We start from the raw sequence: 12,428 nt of genomic DNA on the forward strand, positions 1-12,428 counted from the left end.
TTGCCCTGCCACGGTGGTCAGGTGGCTGAGGTACTCGGCAGCTGACCCGCAGGTCGCGGGATCGAATCCCTGCTGCGGCGGCTGCGTTTTCAATGGAAGCGAAAATGCGGTAGGCCCATGTTCTCCGATTTGGGTGCGTGTTAAAAAGCCACAGGTGGTTGAAATTTCCGGAGTCATCAACTATGGTGTCTCTCTTAATCATATGGTGGTTTTGGGACGTAAAACGTTTCATATCAATCAATAAAATATTGTTATTTCATGATTGAAAGCAAACTTTGCATGGGCCCGTTTGCTTAGAGCCCGGCAAAATGTTTTTACTGTCTTTCTCGAATGTGGGATTTCATACGTACGTTTTATCTAACAGTTTTTTGTTGCAACGATAGCTATTGTGGGATCACAAAAAGTGTCATGTGTGCTGTAGTAGTTCGCCGCTGCTACTGCCGGTGTCTATAACCAGTATGTTCCATTTGACATCGTTGCGCAAGTGCAAACAATAATTATATAAACATCTGCAACTCTTCAACATATGTCTTTGTCTGCGACATTTGTACACTAATTCAGCGTCATTTCATGATGACATGTCGCTCACTTAAAAATTGCAACACGGTCACCTTTCTTCCGTATGCTTCGCTTAACGTGGATTCCTAGGTACGTGGAATCTGCTGAATTCTTTCTAGTTGTCGTTCGTATCGCCATTTGTTGAGTCTTTTCTGTGAAATTGGGTGTAGTCCCACTCTCATTTAGTGGCAGGACAAAGCAATGTTACCCTTTTTTCTCACATTGATCCTGAGGCATGGAAGGGATAGCCATCAACTTGAACGTGTTCACGATACAGTGCTTTACCCATGAGTGCATTGAGGCTCCTGCGACAGGAACTTCTCTGGACAGACACAGTTCCAAAATTGAACAAGTCTTTCGAATACCTTAGGCGTATTCAAAAGCTGTGACAACAAAAAGCGAGATTTATTGGAACGTTCAGCTGAGACAATATCTAGATCTGGAAATTTTACAATGAAAATCGAGACATGAAAGCACTTAGTACCTGTGGCTTGTGCATATCGCTGCTCTTTGTGAACTCGAAGGTTTATTGGGAACATGGCAGGCTTTTAATTAGGTGTTATACTGAAAATCAGCACATACACTACACAAACTGCTTATCAAATAATTTGAATTGGAAACATTCAATATGAGACGTCCAGGGACGTCGTCTGCAGTCGGCGTTCTTGAACAACCTCTGCGCTCTGTTTAAGTGATATTCTGGTTCATTTATTGGAACATGTAATATGAATGTGTAAATATTGGGTTTTGTAACATTTGTGGTGCCTATATAAATACGTATCTGGCTTTGAAGCATTATCATTACGTAGCTTGATTAAGTAAATGATTGCATGATAGCACAGGAAATTGTTTTTGTTCACTCTATGATGCAAGCAGCTTTTATTGTGAGAACTCTGACATGTTTTGTCGACGAAATTACTGAATTCAGGCAACGCCTGAATGCATTGGAAGCTACTTGCGTGTTGGCGAATTTTCCCGAAAGATTGTGTGCATAATGTTCGTGATGAAGTTAGTTCTTATTAAAGCTGACACACGTAGCAATCATGTACTTAGAATGCGCAATTACGCATATATAAAATTCCACATATTCACCAGTCGCTCAAATTATCGACCACCCAACCCTACACTCACCGCTGTAGTTATACAATGAATGCTTATTTTTTGACGAGCACACGTTCACTAGATATAGGGGGTTGGTGTTTTCTAGGGGTGTATATATTAGCACTGTCAAATTCTGATATGTGGTTAACTTATGATCGGTTTACAACTTCACTTTTATGGAACTGGACACTAGGGTTCAATTTTACAGTTTCCGTAGAGTGGCACCTAAGCGTGAGGTCGGTCTACTTTACCACTTGAACGGCGTGGCTAGGCGTCTATAGTTTCAAACTCGGTACGTAATAAGCTATCAGATAAAATCTATCAGCAGTGGTTGAAATGTTTTGTCCATTCAATAATGAAAATAAAATCAATTGTATATTATCCGTCTAGGTTGATATCTTTACGTAATGTCGCCATCACATTTAGGGAGGACTTGTCTAATGGTTTGTGGAAGATCCCATGTGTCACAGCTTGTCTCATTAAGGAAACTGTACGACTGCAGTAATTATGCTTTCTGCGCTCTCATAGTAGAGTCAGGCCCCAGAAACTCTCAAGTTTAGCTGATCACCTGTAGGGGGCGAAAAAATTAATAATGACGCGGCCGACTTCAAACACCCAAACTGGATATACTAAACTATGCCATACGCTGGAGTGTCACCATTCACGCTATTGAACTTTCCTGCAGAGTTCTCTCGTCGGGGCCAAATGTCAATTCCCAAATGGTCGAATACTACATCTTTGCGTAACGTTACACCTACAAAATAGTTTTCTCTTAAAAGTTTTGCTTAAATATTTGCAGCGCCATCATTCTTTTGAAATAATTTTTGCTCCCGCTGACTCGTAGTTATCAGTGGCCTATTTACATCATTATCTTCATTTGAAATATACGGTGGCCAATGGTGTAGCGATGGGAGGTAACGGCTCACGATGTATTCGAATGGGTCTCGCGCTGTTTTGCTTCACTGTGAATATTTAGAGCCACTAGCGGCCGACACACTCGATTTTGATCTGCTTATTTTGACTTCTTCAAATGTTTTCGCGAGGCGCCTTATATAGTGTCTTTGGAATAACAAGGTGTTCGTCGAATGTTTCATCGCACGAACACTAGTTTTAAAGCCCGAAAATTACAGATAGGTCAGTAAAAACCACTTCAGTTTTTTTAAGACTCGTTGCTTGCTGGGCTATACTTGGTTCATTTCCACAAGTGTAGTTCTTTTTTTTTTTGCAAATGACTGCACAGGTGTCACACGATGGCGGTGCATTGCAATATTGAAATTTTTTTTTTAACTTGCCATAATCTGTCACTAGAAAAACGTGCGTTACTTCTGGCGTGCCTTCACGTGGGAGTAAGCTGCTGACTCAATACTGAATTCTGAAATTTAGTCGACATGAACACAAATCAGGCCGTTGCGATGAAAAAAGGCAAAAACATTACTGTCGCTTGACATGCGTCTTCGTAACTAGCTCATATATTAGTGCTAAAAAAATCGGCAGATCGCACGTACCATCAGCATCGAAGTTGTGCGAACCTTGCGGAGAGAAGATGACCATGTGGCAATTTTGTTATGAAGCGACACGACATAAAATGAGGGTAAATATTTGTACAGATGTTGCACGCACAGACAGACGTAGTATCTATATAAACAGTTTTTTGCACTTGTGCAACGATGCCAACTGGAACATGCGTATTAGCAACAACGGAAGCTGATATGAAGCGCTGATGCTCGCGAGGATACTGGCTCTAGACAATGCTACATAAATCAACTGCAACGCATGACAACTAACTACAATTGGCGTAATTTGACGTTACGGTTGTATCAAAGGAGTACATATGTAATGTTCATAAAATCGGGTATGTAGCACTGCAGCCACTATTGACGTGCCACAAAGATTAGCGCAAATTTGAAAAGTAGTTTCGAGACCTGGTGTAGCTTTGTGTAAAAATGCTTTGTTGCCACGCAGAATGCTTGGGTTCAATTCCAGCTGGCACCCGACATTTATTTTTTGCATTCGTCGGGTAACGCTAAACGGATGTTGGGTATTCCTTAACGTTCGCGCGTTGAAATTACTTATGTGTGTTCTCGTCGTTCATGGGTAGATACCAAGCGTCAATCACCTGTCCCACATACTCGCATACCAGCGGCACATAGCCGCCCTTGGGTATGTGCCACTGTGTGGCGGGAAGTTTTTGACGACGTACGTGACGGGATTGTTACATTATTTATGTCTCGACCAGCGCATCGCGTTCGTCAAACCATCTTACCCTTTCATGCAAATTTTGGTTCACGCCAAGTTAAGGTGATGACCACGAGAGCACCCAAACGTAAGCGGCTAGATAGATAGATAGATAGATAGATAGACAGATAGATGGATAGATAGATGGATAGATAGATAGATAGATAGATAGATAGACAGACAGATAGATGGATAGATAGATGGATAGACAGATAGATAGATAGATAGAGAGATAGATAGATAGATAGATAGATAGATAGATAGATAGATAGATAGATAGATAGATAGATAGATAGATAGATAGATAGATAGATAGATAGATAGATAGATAGATAGATAGATAGATAGATAGATAGATAAATTGATACGCTCAAGGTTGCCCAAGTTCGCTAAGAAATGCTTAGCATATAAAACCTACAATTTAGTAGTTGACCGCAGTCACACTTCAGAATAGTCAGGTTATTGTGGGTGTGTTTTCACTATACTGTGACGAAGAGAGCGTCACCTAAGTCAGAATACTATTTTTTTCTGCCATAGCTTCCTGGCCTACCTCACAAGGAAGCAGCTGTGTACAACGTTCAAGATACCTGTTACGTGACATGCCTTGTGAAAAAGCAGCCGCGAGTGATACATGTGTGATGACTAGGTACCATTACATATATGTAAAACATATTACAGTTTACTAGCTAAATTTATTTGTTTACTTTGGAAATTATCATACATTGAGCATCCTTAACAATATTACCTTTTTAGACTGCCATGCAACGACAGGATGTTTGCCCTAGAGTGTCCACTCTCAAAGCACGTTAAAACATCTGTACCTCCCCTACAACAGGTCATCTCAAACCTCACACTTGCAATGCTGTATTTGGAAATGTTTTACCACGATCCTCATGGACGTATGCTTGTTACTGGCGACAAGCATTGGCTTTCTATCTTGATATCAAATCTACACTTCAATAACGTTGAAACTGAAACACAAGCTCTGTATATCAGATACAGTATGTGGCACTGCTGAGCTCAACAACAAAGGTTTGATCCCAGCTACAGTCGGCACTTTCTATTGAGGTAAAATGCAGGCGTTTATGTGCTTAAGGGCTGGTTCAATTCGCCTGGACCACATGATTCATTTTAAAAGATGCTGCACCTCGTCAATTGTTTCAGTGGTCCAGCAATGGCGGCCTTTTAACCACGCCATTTGTTTCAGATGGTGCAGGAGAAGTACAGCCTTAAATCTGGTTCATGACTTTCCAGTACCTTCTACACTGACGGTGCCAGTTTGGTGCAGCCGCATGTACATTTTAGCGGATGACATAGCTGTTAAAAACAAGGGCCCGTGATATTAGAGCTGGTCACGTCTTTACTGAATCACGGCCTAGCTCTGAATCCAACTTCGTTGTTTCCTTCTTCTCGTCCCAATACCTTCCCCCAAGGCTACTTCCCACTCGTCTATTTTCAACATCCCCTGAGGGAGGAAAACGAAATTGCTGGCAGTAATTTTGTTGCTTCCATTAGACACAGTTTTGCACCGGCCGGTTTACCACGTGGCCTGTAGCCAAATGCACGGAGCATGCTCAAGCAACTTCGTCTCGTCCGGGATGCAGTGACGTCACTTGCCCGAGGTTCCAGAACGTCGGAGAAGGATTGTCTTCGTGCATTATCACTCACGATGCAAATCGGAAACGAACCTTGATTCATTCGGCAGTGCGCTGATGGCAGCTGCAGTAAGTAGGCACTTTTCCAACTTCCTCAAAACTATATGCTCCTCCGCTTTCAGTACTGTACTTGTCGTAGCTCAGCGTGAGTAGATGTCTTTGCTGTGACACCCCGCTCTGGCATTGCGATGGCTCGCTTTCGGAGCAGAATGTGCACCGGAGTTGAAGGCTGTAATTAATTGGGTGCTCCTCCAGATAGGTCAAGGTTCTTCTAATATTGACGGCTTCAACTCTGCGTATTGTTGTTGTGAGGCCCTCTACTCAAGGGTGCTCTGCCCTTAGGTCTGCTTCACAGCGTGTTTCGTGGTTCGGATGAGGCACTCCCACCATCCAGCCCACCAAGGATCTCGTTCCACAATACATTTCCACTGTATGCGCGCAGTGGTGGCGCACTCTTGCAATGCAGGGATGACCGCCTGGACGCTGCGTGCACAAGAACGAAATGTTCGGGTGGGGAGTTGGACCAAAAATGAGCAGATGCCTGCTGGAGACGTGGAACGGACCGTACATACTTAGCTAGCTGTGTTCCTCTAACGTAGGCCATCAGCTCCAGTCGAGACAGGGACAGTGTCCTTAGCGCAGCGACGCGACTTCAGCTTATGAAATGTGACGCATGATTTTTTATAGCGCCAGAAAGTAGATGCACGCCCCATAGGCCTTAGGACTGGCACCAGTAAATATATGCAGCTCAAATGCTAGTTCTACGCTGCTATCGTGCAGAAATACGTAGCGAGGTATCTGTGCCTGGTCATCTGGCAACTAGGCACACCACGCGTTCCATGCAGCTTGTACTTCATCTGGCACCATGTCATCCAAGGAGTGCTTCCGCTTCGACAAGTCTTGGAAGATCAGCTTCCCTTTCACGGTAAATGGGGAAAGATAACCAAGCGGATCATAAACTCTGGCCACTGTTTGAAGAATTATGCGCTTGGTGGCCGGTCTGTTTGTGGCAAAGGAGGCTGCGTAGCACACTGTCAATGCGCTGGTATCGCCTTTACGTTCCCATGGCACGCCCAAAACCTTCATGAGGTGGTCATCTACGGCTTTAGCATCAATAGCCACGTTATCTTGGAGAAACTGCTGCTTTAGCTGGTCGGAGTTTAATGCCCATTTCCGTATCTTCATGCATGCTTAAGCGAAAATGGCACGTGTTTTCTTGTACACAGTCATGGCTTGTTTCGCTGTAGACACACAAAAGATGAGGTCATCGACGTAAAATGCCTTCTCCAGGAGAGCCACCATGACGGGAAATTTTTCCCGACATGACACAAAAAGATGAAGTTGCATGGCGGCAAGCACAAAAGGACTTGATGCTGCTCCGAAAGCAACCCTAGTCCTCCGCCATGCGACGATGAGTGGGCTGGGATCTTCCTTGGTTGGCAGTTCCTGAACCCATAAAAAATGTAGTAAATCCTGCTCTTCTAGTAGAATGAGCATTTGCAAATAGGCTTTTCTGATATCTGCTGCACGAGTCACTGGATAACATCGAAAAGACAGCAATAGTTGCACGATGTCAACACCAAGCTTCACCCTTTTTGAACAAACTTCATTCAGGCACGGTTTTCCGACGACATGAGAAGACGTGACAATGACAACCCGGAGCTTGGTGGTCACTGCATCTCGGCAGATCACAGCATGATGCAACATGTAATAAATATTAGGGCCTGGAATATGCTCTTCATCAACTCTTTCGGCATGACTATCCTTGAAATAAGCGGTGATGGCTTCGTCGCGCAGTTTCAGCAGTTCGGTTGGTTCCCTGAATCAGTTCAGCTGCTGATTGAATCAGCGTGCTGCAAGCTCAGTGCCAAGAGTGTCGAGGCGCCACATAGCTGATTCATTGCACTCTTGAGGTGAACAATGAGGCGATAAGAAAAGGGCACTAGTTCCTATAGCTTTGTAGCGTGAGATAATGCCCTGCACATTTCACTCGAACGATGTTTCCACGAAAGTGAGTTGCTCGTTGAGGCGATTAATTTTTCCATTGGCTACCTTCCAATAAGCATCCGAGCCAATAATATGCTGACGTCCCCTGGGTTCCAAGTTTCCGGGTCAAACATGTCTGCAGCATCAAACTTCCGGCCACTAAAAAGCTCGAGCCGTTCGCTGTTCAGTGGTAGACTTGTCACAGTACACACTTCGGTGGTTTCCAGTGCTTCCAATATTATGCTGCTGCCGTTAAATCGTCCACGCGGCATGACAGAGACGCGTCGACAACGTAAACGATTAGTTGCTCGGCATTTGCAAACGTTACCAATGACAGCTCTTCCGTGCCAATGACTTTACACTGCAACCTCTTGGCAACGTCGGTGCGGATGAATGAACGCTGGCCTCCACTGTCAAGCATCACACTCACCAGGAGCTGTCGTGCCTGCGCCCAAACACGGCGTGTCAGAAGCAGCACTGACTTTGCTTCTGTAGCGCTGGTTGACGCCGTAGTTTTCGTCGGTGCTGTAGAGCCGGACAAGCCGATCGGTGATGTTGGTGTAGGAGCAGTGGTCGTGGCGACGACTCGTGACAGCTCACAAAGGACCGTTAGGTGTCAGCGTTGGCACTTGTTGCACGTAATGTTCCGGGAGAGTCTGCAAAACCGTGTGACATTATTGCGCATTCCTCACTTGTAACAGCACCGAGTGTTAAGCAACCTGGCCTGTTTTTCGGCGGCGGATAAGTCGACCGTGCACTCTGCCAGGCTGTAACCTCGGCTGTCGCACAGTACACAAGGTGTGCGCTTCTGGGGGGATTCCGTCTCCGCTAGTGCGGATGCCGATAGAGTGCCCTGTGGACATCTTGTCAGCGACCTTGTGTCGTCAGGTACCGTGATCGAGTTGCGCGTATACGATGGCACCGCTGCTTGCTTTCCTTCTTCACGCACTTCAACCTCGATTTTCAGGAATGCTTAATTGTATGTCGCCTTGTGCGTTCTCGCTTCAGGGGATGTGGGCTCTGCTGATGTATTAGTACCGCGCATGCTCTCCTCCTTCTTCTCTCGGTACAATTTTGCCAAGTCTTTTGGCAAGCACCTCATTAGCACCCGATGCAGAACCACACTGTTCAGGTGCTACACCAAGACCTTCGAGCGCACTTACGTGAAAACGCGCGGCGTCATGCAGCACCCAAAGCTTCTTCACTTCTTTGGAACTCCTCACGCGCGACAATGCAAGAAGCTGGTCGATGTGCTCGTTGAATAATCATTCTTGTCGACCAAAGCACTCTTTCAGTGTGGTAACGACAATTTCATAGTTCATAGTTCCAGCCAGCCTGGTGCCTTTGATAGGTCGTACGTACGCTCCCGTCAGGTACGTCTGCAAATACTTAAATTTCTTGATGGGTGGCAACTTGGTGTTTTATCGAATTGTGCTGCTGTAATGGTCTCGGAATTCTCGCCACTGAGGTAGATCTCCGAAACGTGAAGCGTTGGAAGCACGACCGATTGGTAGCTGGGCGTACTGTCGGGATCAATATTGCTCTGTTTTGCTCGCATTTGATCGCTATTGCGTTCACTCGCCGATGGGTTGCTGAGACTGGTAGCCTGATAGTGTTCTGACAGAAAGAACTGAACATCACCAATCACATACAGAATGTTCTGGTGGGATTCGGTTGCACCGTCGACTTCCCCTTTAATAGCGTCGTCTTCCGTCAGATCGAGAATGTCCTTGTCTAGCTGGTGGAGCTCAACTTCTTTCGTCTTTAAAATGGCGACTTACCTATTAACCTTGCTCGCTTTGGTGTCGAGCTCATGCAGAAGTCCTGCGAGGAGCGAAATATTCCGGGACACACTGGCCTTGGCATTTCGACGCACTCGAAGTCGCTCGGCTGAAGATGTTTTTGTCCAGCACTGACCAGTTCTCGGGTTTCATGACCCCAACGTTAAAAAATGCCAGATCCTATGTACAGTGGCTATCGATGATATGCGAATCATGAAAGAGATAGGTTGATGTGTCACATTGAAATCAGCGCAACGTTACGTGGTGGAGGTAAATGAGGCCGAACATGAATTCCGTGTCATGAATACGATGTTTGGATGTGTCGTTTACCTTTGTCATCTATTCGCGTCACGTGATACCAAATTTAGTATAAGTGGAGCTAGCGAAACGACCGCGAGCTCATTATGAGCGTAGTATGCTGTCATGTTCTTACATGTCCCGCGTGTGAGGATTATAATGTTTGCACCACTCATATTCTTTCGTCATCCATTGACGTCCCTTAGCACAAAATTCGGTATATGTGGAGCTAGCAAACGGCCGCAAGCGCATCATGAAGGGTCCAATATACTCCTATGTAACGTTGACGCGCGCACGCTGGGCACAGCGAGGCTACGTTAGCAAGACGCGAGCTCTCTACAGTCTTAAGCCAGGCGCGCCCGGCGCGCCCAGCGTCCGTCGGCGTGGCCCGACGACAACCGTTGCGAACTACGACATACTGCATTTCGCGCCGATGCGTTACCCAGACAACACTGCGTCTTCCTCTTTTCATGATGGAGGGACGCCGGACGCGCTGAAACGCGCAGTCGTCAAAGCAAACGCAGTGCGGCGCGCGCCTGCGAGTACATGGCAGGACAGGCGCTTGGCGTGGCAACGCCGGCGTGACGCGACGAAACGAACGCCGGCGAGAGTGCGCACCACTTCACGTCGTAATGTATTGGTGCCTTGACTGTGGCATGTAGTCATGTTCTCACAAGACACGCATCTCATGATTATCATGTTTGCACCAGTCACATATCATCGACATCCATCGGCGTCGCGTAATATCAAATTTGGCATGTGTGAAGCTGGCGAAACAACCGCGAGAGCATCATCAGTGCGACATGTAGTCATGTTGTTACATGACACGCATTTCGTGATTATTATGTTTGCATGACTCATTTACCTATGTCGTCCGTTCGTTTCGCGTAATACTGAGTTTGGTACATGTGAAGCTGGCGAAACGGCCGCGAGCGCATCATGAGCGTAGCATGTAGTCATGTTGTTACATGACACGCATCTCACGTTTATCATGTTTGCACCAGTATCTTACCTTCGTTTTACGGGAAGTCATTACACTTCCCGTAAAAGCAAATTTGGTATAAGTGAAGCTAGCAAAACGGCCGCCAGCGCATAATGTGCGTGGCATGCATTCATGTTATTTCATGACACGCATCTCACGAATATCATTTTTGCACCAGTCACACGCCTTCGTCATCAATTCCCGTACTGTAATACGAAGTTTAGTATATGTGACGCGTAAACGGCCGCGAGCACATCATGAGCATGGCATGTAGTCATGTTGTTACATGACACACATATCTTGATTTTTCTGTTATGGTCTGTCGCTTGTGTTCACCATGAAATCTTGCCATACCATAGCAGTTTGGCAACATGCCATGTGAACGAAACGACCGTAAGAGCTGCACGACCATGAAACGTAAATTATGGCAGTCATGACATACATGTCATGATTTTCATATTATGACTAGTAAAATAGGTTCTCCATACAGTCATGTTATGCCATTCCAAGTTTGGTCTCGATACCAATATTGAAACGGCCTGGAGAGCTAAAAGTAGTTGGCGGCTTGATAGATAGATAGATAGATAGATAGATAGATAGATAGATAGATAGATAGATAGATAGATAGATAGATAGATAGATAGATAGATAGATAGATAGATAGATAGATACGTTCAAAGACGCCGAAGTTCGCTAAGAAATGCTTCGCAATGAAAAGCAATTATTGCACATGTCTCAGGCACTATAACAACAAGTCAATATTCTGTATATGTGTATTTTACTAGAAAACGCATTCATAAGTAATTCTAAGGACCATAATAGCATTTATCACACTGCGCCGACCATACGACACTTGCACGAAAAGGCAGGTGTTTCCAGCGCATTCCTAAGACGGCACGGTGATGGCACCGACCCGCCGCTTTGCGTTCTGCACCTTATTACCTCTGAGACGGGCGCACTTCGTTTTTCAAGATAACTGCCAGATAGCGCTTCAGGTGATTTGACGCGCTCGTTCGCCTACGCTGCACGCTCGAGGCCCTCTAACGCAGCGCCTTCAGAACACCATTCACTGATTTTCTTGCTCAAAACAAAAGGTTTTGTTCACTCTCTCCAGACGCAAGACTATCGTCTTTCGACGACATTTGCAGTGTAATATGCAGATACAAGCAAATATTTTGTCTTGGATTGGATTGGATAAACTTTTATTTGGTCCTCCAAAACTAAGATCACTGTGTTGCGGGCGACTCCCACGTGGGGACTGAGATGCCAAGCTCCTCAGCCGCCTCGCGGGCTTGGTGGACAGCCCAGAGCTTATCTGCCAAGGACGAGCTGTGGATTGCCGCCTCCCATATGGCAGAGCTGATGTGGGATAAATGAGCGAATTTGGTGCACTGCCAGAGCATGTGTTCTAATGAAGCTATTTCCCCACAGTGTGGACAAAGATTACTTGGGTATAGGTCAGGGTACATGATGTGTAACATTTTCAAAGTAGGGTACATCCGCGTTTGCAAAAGCCTTAATGTAAGTGCTTGGGGCCTGGTTAGATTTTTGTGAGGTGGAGGGAAAATCCTTCTAGACAGGTAAAAATGTTTAGTGAGCTCATTATATGTTGTAAGAATTTCCCGGTTATCCCCTTCACCGGTAGAACGCCTCCCCGGGGAGGCGCGGTTGGAGAGTTCTCTCGCCGCCTCGTGTGCTGCTTCGTTGAGATTGGGAGGGGAATCGTTGATTTGTCCAAGGTGAGCTGGGAACCAACTCAGAAGATGATGTGTTATGTTCTTGCCTTGCTGTATTTTCAGCGTTTGTTCACAGACCGTCCCCTTGGCGAACGCC

Source organism: Rhipicephalus microplus, chromosome 2 (genome assembly GCF_043290135.1).
Source record: "Rhipicephalus microplus isolate Deutch F79 chromosome 2, USDA_Rmic, whole genome shotgun sequence".
In the NCBI taxonomy this organism is placed as follows: Eukaryota; Metazoa; Arthropoda; class Arachnida; order Ixodida; family Ixodidae; genus Rhipicephalus; species Rhipicephalus microplus.